Source organism: Emydura macquarii, unplaced genomic scaffold, assembly GCF_026122565.2.
Source record: "Emydura macquarii macquarii isolate MOO-44397 ecotype Brisbane River unplaced genomic scaffold, CSIRO-AGI_Emac_v2 contig_1876, whole genome shotgun sequence".
Taxonomy (NCBI): domain Eukaryota; kingdom Metazoa; phylum Chordata; order Testudines; family Chelidae; genus Emydura; species Emydura macquarii.
The window spans coordinates 5,826,752-5,833,238 of NW_027132013.1; the positions used below are offsets into that span (position 1 = coordinate 5,826,752).

Sequence of the window (6,487 nt, forward strand, 5' to 3'; positions counted from 1 at the left end):
TTTTCTCTTTTCCAAGATGAAAATTCCCAGTTTTATTAATCTCTCCTCATATGGAAGCTGTTCCATACCCCTAATCATTTTAGTTGCTCTTTTCTGTACCTTTTCCAATTCCAATACATCTTTTTTTAGATGGGGTGACCAGATCTGCATACTCAGTATTCAAGATGTGGGCATACCATGGGTTTATAAACAGAGAATACAATATTTTCTGTCTTATTATCTAACCCTTTCCTAATGATTCCCTACATTCTGTTAGCTTTTTTGACTACTGATACGCATTGAGTGGATGTTTTCAGAGAACTATCCATGATGACGCCAACATCTCTTTCTTGAGTGGTAACAGCTAATTTAGACCCCATCATTTTATATGTATAGTCGGGATTATGTTTTCCAACGAGCATTACTTTGCATTTATCAACATGGAATTTCATTTGCCATTTTGTTGTCTAGTCACCCAGTTTTGGGAGGTCCCTTTGTAACTCTTCACAGTCTGCTTTGGACTTAACTTCTTGAGTAGTTCTGTAGCATCTGCAAATTTTGTCACCTCACTGTTTACCCCTTTTTCCAGATCATTTATGAATATGTTGAACAGTACTGGCCACAGTACAGACTTCTGGAGGACACTACTATTTACCTCTCTCCATTCTGGAAACTACCATTTATTCCTACTCTTTCCTATTTCCTATCTTTTAACCAGTTACGGATCCAGGAGAGGACCTTTCCTCTTATCCCATGACCACTTACTTTGCTTAAGAGCCTTTGGTGAGGGATTTTGTCAAAGGTTTTCTGAAAATCTAAATACACTATATCCACTGGATTATCCTTGTACACATGCTTGTTGATCTCGCAAAGAACTCTAGTAGATTGGTGAGGCATGATTTCCCTTTACAAAAGCCATTTTTACTCTTCCCCAACAAATCATGTTCATCTATGTATTTGATAATTCTGTTCTTTATTATGGTTTCAACAAATTTGCATGGTACTGAAGTTAGGCTTTCCAGCCAGTAAATGCCAGGAGTGCCTCTGGAGCCCTCTTAAAAAATTGGCATCACATTAGCTATCATCCAGTCATCTGGTACAGAAGCTGATTTAAATGATAGATTACATACCACAGTTAGTAGTTCTGCATCCAGTATCCCATGTTCTTTGTTAGGAATATTTTGGCAACGTTTGATTTGTGATGGTTGGTGTAATCCCCTCAGATTTGCCCAAGGAAGAGTGATACAATGGTTGTTGTATTGATTCAGAAAGCACAGGGTTTTTCCACAGGCAATGTGAATCTTGAATAGAGCAGGCATATTATGAATTCTTACTACCAAGTAGGATTAAATTGTCAGTTAACACTTTTTAAAATCAATTACATCAAATTAAATATTGCATTTGTGTCAACTTTCCAAGATCTCTGTGTAATGAATCTGTTTCATATACAACACGTTGTGGTGAATGGGGTGCAATATTTGGTGCTGGACTTTCAAAAATCAATTTTATTTATTAGAGCAGAAAAAAAATCCATAGGAAATGATGGGGTGGGGGGGGAATAGGATAAAATATTATTGTTCAGTTCTATAGTGTCACGGAAATGCTGCACACACTGGCCTACTAAGATGCCTCAGTGGGATCTTGCAAGTCAAAAAGGCTAATAATAATAATTAATAATAACAATGCTGGAATTTGATCTTTTTCATTATTACACCTTAACTTGTTCTCCCATGATACAGAAATTTACCTTCTCTTATGCAGTCAATGTGCCTGGACCATTAAATATAACAAACAATGTAGCTATTTTGAAGGTGACTTGCTGTCCATTTTGTACACTACCAATTCAATTTGTCATAGCCCACCTGAGCCATGTTTGTACTGGGATATCAAAGCGTTATGATATCAACTACTGGCAATATTTTAATCTAGAAAAAGATTTTCAGAACAGGGACAACATCTGTTAATAGATGTTGGCATGTTGTCTCTTTATGGCTTTGATGGAATCTTGATATTCATAGAGATTGTAAATTGTTTGGGGGCAGGGTCTATCTCTTTATTATATGTGTGAATGGTTCCTAGCACACAATGAGGCCCTGGTCCCCAACCCGAGCCTCTAGGCACCGCCATAATAATAATATCATATTTTAAATGTATAGACCTTCTTCTATGATCCCAAAACATTTTACAAGATTAAATTGATATATAACTCACCAGTTTAATTCATCTACTGATGGGGCAAAATTCAGCAACTATTTAAAGGACATAGTAACACAATACCACAGTTTAGGACAGGAAGTGGAGGATACAATTTAAAATATGGGTACTATTCAGGTATGCAGAATGTTATTATCCATGTCTGAATTTGGCCAAGACATTGGAGTTAAAATTCTTCTTCTAACAAAATGTGTCATGAACTCCTTAACTGCACAGGACCTTTGTATTGTCTCTTTGAAAAATAGCCTTTTCAGAAGTATAGTGCCTCAAAAAAAATAGCATTGATCAACATATCAGTAGCATCTTATTCATATAGAGCTTTTTCTTTCTTTCTTTTTTAAAGGTAATTATCATATATGAGTATGAATCAACCTAGTTAAAGTTTATAACCCTCTTGTATTGTTTTACCTTTGATCATAACTTAATATTTACAAGCAACATAAATCAATAAACTTGCAAGGAAATGAATGCAAATTAACCATGAGTCTTAGCTTAAATTGATAAGAACACTGCCAAATTTTAGAAACATGCAGTAAAGACAATAGGTACTCATAACATATTGACAAGTATTCCATTAGAATTTGAGGGATTGTCCGAAACTGTTGTATAAATTGTCAAATCAGTAACCATAAGGAAATTCCCATATTTTAGCAGAGTTCCTACTAACATTCAGAAACTCAGAAAACAATATATGCTAATATGTGGTTTTAAACAGTTGCAGTTATAAATGTCATAAAGGCATCATGGATTTGATGAGCTAACTGATTAAGAAGAAAGTTTTTTTTTATTTCTAAGTACAAAGCCTGATAGCTTTTCATAGTGGAGAAAGTATTGACATTTACTGCCACCTGTTGGGAAATATATAAAATGTCTCTCTCCCATAAGTATGCAGCAGTGATATCAATACATAGTGATCCCAGCATGCATCCAATATATCTCTGTGTTATCACTTATTAGTGTGTGAGAGGATTGAAACATCCAGTTTTTCTATACAAAAGTCTAATTTACTTCCATTTGAGGGCAAATGAACAAAATGAAACCCCATGACTTAGCTTACAAATCAACAGTTAATTTCAGAGCACAATTCGGTTTTTTTAAATACTTCAAAAACATAAATGTTTGCATGTAATAATATACACATGAAACTTAGCTGTTTGCAGGAACCTTTCTGACATTACTGTATATGATTTTAAGTATAGTATATAAAGTATATTCAGAGGATCTTTGAGATTTCCCTTGGGAAAGCTTCTATTATCACCCCAACTCAATAGATCATCAAATAATTTATTCCTATGATCTTCAAAAAGAAAAACATATAGGTAGCAAATGTTAATACTGGGAACAGCATAGATGTGCTTTCATAATACAATAAGCAGGAATTTACAATGCTTCTAAGTGGTGTGCCTGCTAATTGCATTTTTTATAAGAACAAGGGCATTACCCCAGGACACATTGCTACATGGAACAATCTGCTCATTTTAAATTCCCTCTGCAATATCAGTTGGATGCTGTCTGCTTATTCACTTCCTATCCTAAATTGTTTTGTAGTTGTATGCTATAAACAGCTGCCACATTCCACATTGCAGTAGTGCATTAATTGATTCCTATATACAAAAGGCCAAATCTTTTCTAAGCCAACATAGCGGGGGTAGCCGTTCTTAGTCACATAAAGCGCCAGATGAATTCAGCAAATGATGCCATCACAAAGGAGGATGTCAGAATCAGGGCACGGCTATTTGCTGGGAAGATTGTATATTTAGTAGCCAGATTTTGCTTGCAACCACGCCCCTGTTGCATTTGTCCATGCCCTCTGCTGTGAGTTGTCTGGGTCTCATTCATTAGCAGCATGGGCCCATTAATGTACCATGGCAAGAGTCTCATCTTCACTCCCACCCCTGTTGCAATGCAGCTTGCATGCATACTTGGATCAAATGAGTCTAAATGAATCCAAGGGCTCAGCTGTGGAACCCTTATATAGGTGAGCATTTACCTGTGTAGCCCCAGGTGCTTGCATGGAGCTACTCTTGGGTGCGCTCGCCAGCATGAACAAGGGTTCCACAGCTGGGCCTTAAGTGAGACTAATTGGACTGTATGCTAAGGTGAGGTGTAAGTTAGATTCCCTAGCACCTTCTGGTTTTATACCGGTGGAACTCACTGAGCTACTTTTGATTTTTACACCAGCATACTGAAGAGGTGAATCAGTCCTATTTAAACTCACTTAGAAATACTTACTTTCAAATGTGTAATTTACACTCTCTCTCCATCTAAATTTGGCCCATTTAACCCAAGGGAATCTAAGGTGGCATAACTCACATGCTGAGGCCCCAAAAGAAAACAGAGTAGCAAGACATGCTATTAACAAGAGGGTATAAGAAGCTGCAAGTTAAACCAGGTGAGACTTATTCTAATTTACATGTTCTTCCTTCAGAACCTCATTGTGTAAGCTACCCCAACTTAAGTTCCCTACACATCACTGAGTGTAAATTAGTTTAAGGGACTCTATCTGTAGTTAGGGAACATGATAACCTCTGAATTTGGCCTCTAGTCTTCTCTGTGCACAGTGCATGGTGTACAGTCAGAAATTAGCTTTAAAGTACTTTGAGATCCTTTGGAATGAATATAAATGCATACATAAAAATAGAAATGCATATATGCAGCTTTTTAAACTAGATGTCCAGATTTTAATGATTGTATGCAGTGTTGTTGTAGCTGTGTGTTGGTCCCAGCATATTAGTGAGACAAGGTGAGTCTCTCAGATGTTAATGATTTAGATGTTATATTGACAAACAAGTGTTTTCATCAGCAGATGGCCAATCCAGAGATGCTAGAGTTGAAAGATTTGTCCAATATTTTGAAGCACTCGTGTAATTAATTCACTCCAGCCAGCCAACACTGCAGGACACCAGGGAAAAATGAAGAGATATTCAAGAAGGCTGGATCAAGAATTGAAGCATTCTTCTTAGCATAAGGCCTTCACTCCATCGGTTTACTAATAGGATGCCACATTGTGTGAAGAGGGTTCTGTGCAGCCATCAGCCTAAGGCCTGAAGTTTGGATTGCAATATGAATTCAACATTCTCTTGCATTTAAGGGTGTTTAGATTCAGTGTTCTGGTTTGGTCAGATACATAGAAATGGGACCAAGCTGTGAAGTACAGGTCTGGATTTGTATCCTGACCTCCCCAAAGTCTCTGTGGGTTCACATTCAAACCTCTGGTTTGGGCCCATCTCTAGGTCTGCACTATGTTACATTCATGTTACATTGTGTTAGTGCTCTCCAGAATGAACTGGAAGTAAACTTGGAAACCCTAAACTTGACCCTGAAATCTAGTTTTTGCTTGCCAGTGTCCCAGACAATTTCAAATTCCCTGAGAACACAACAAGAAAAAAATAAGGGAACTTAATTTAGATTTTTCTTTTTAAGCTTTATTTTTGGGCCAGAACTTCAGCCATGAAATGTCCTGTTTGCACTGCTATGGCTGTGCAAAACCATTAAGCCCCCTAAGATGACAGATAAGGATTCTCATACCATTGGAGTCAGCCCTACACCACTTTCTCCTGACTCAAGTGGCATGGCAAGGGTAGGAATGGGCTGGCACTCTTGCAGCCCCCCTCCAAATTAACAGCATCGAGCAGCCTAATGCAAACCAATGTAATTTAAAGCATCCTTGAGGCTTTATGTTACACTTGAGATCAGACTGGCCTCCAGCTAACCTGGGGATGAGGGAATGCCAGGCCACACTACCATCATCCACACCTGTAACCTACACCAGTGAAGCCTGGCTGAATTCAAGGATTGAGACCCCCATATAAATAGATATGGATACAGGGAGAGATTGATATATGTACACAGTGAGGGATGCTGGTTTGTTTCATTTGCACTTGTCTGGGATGGCCATGTGAGCCATTGAGTGCCAATGTCATGAGTGAATGTGTTCTGGAGGACATCTCAGACTCAAGCCAATCAAATCTTTGTGCCACACCAGACCATCATATATTTCGTCCGTGCCATCCTCTTACAGAAAAGCTCTTTATGAAATGTTTGAGAATTTAATTCTCGTTTCCTTCTGCTTCTAAAACTAGAGAGGCCCCATTTCATACCAAGAGTCCAAGCGCCTGCATGAAGGGAGAGACAGAGACAAAAATAGCCAACTATTTTTAAGGCCTCTAAAAATGCTGTAAATTATATATTCTATAAATCAGGGTGTATGCGGTAAAGTCTGATATTTTACAACTAACCAGGGCTTGCAAAGAATGCTGCATATTAGGACCAGTCCTGTAAATGGGAATTCTGT

The 6,487-nt window shown here is 37.8% G+C and overlaps 1 long non-coding RNA gene across 1 annotated transcript; it reads left to right on the forward strand.

The window, feature by feature from the left end:
• Positions 1-4,211: 4,211 nt before the first annotated feature.
• Positions 4,212-5,295, forward strand: LOC137159619 (uncharacterized). The gene is made up of 2 exons (XR_010921666.1): positions 4,212-4,292; positions 5,000-5,295. It is a non-coding gene; the product is annotated as an uncharacterized lncRNA (long non-coding RNA).
• The last annotated feature ends 1,192 nt before the right edge of the window (positions 5,296-6,487 follow it).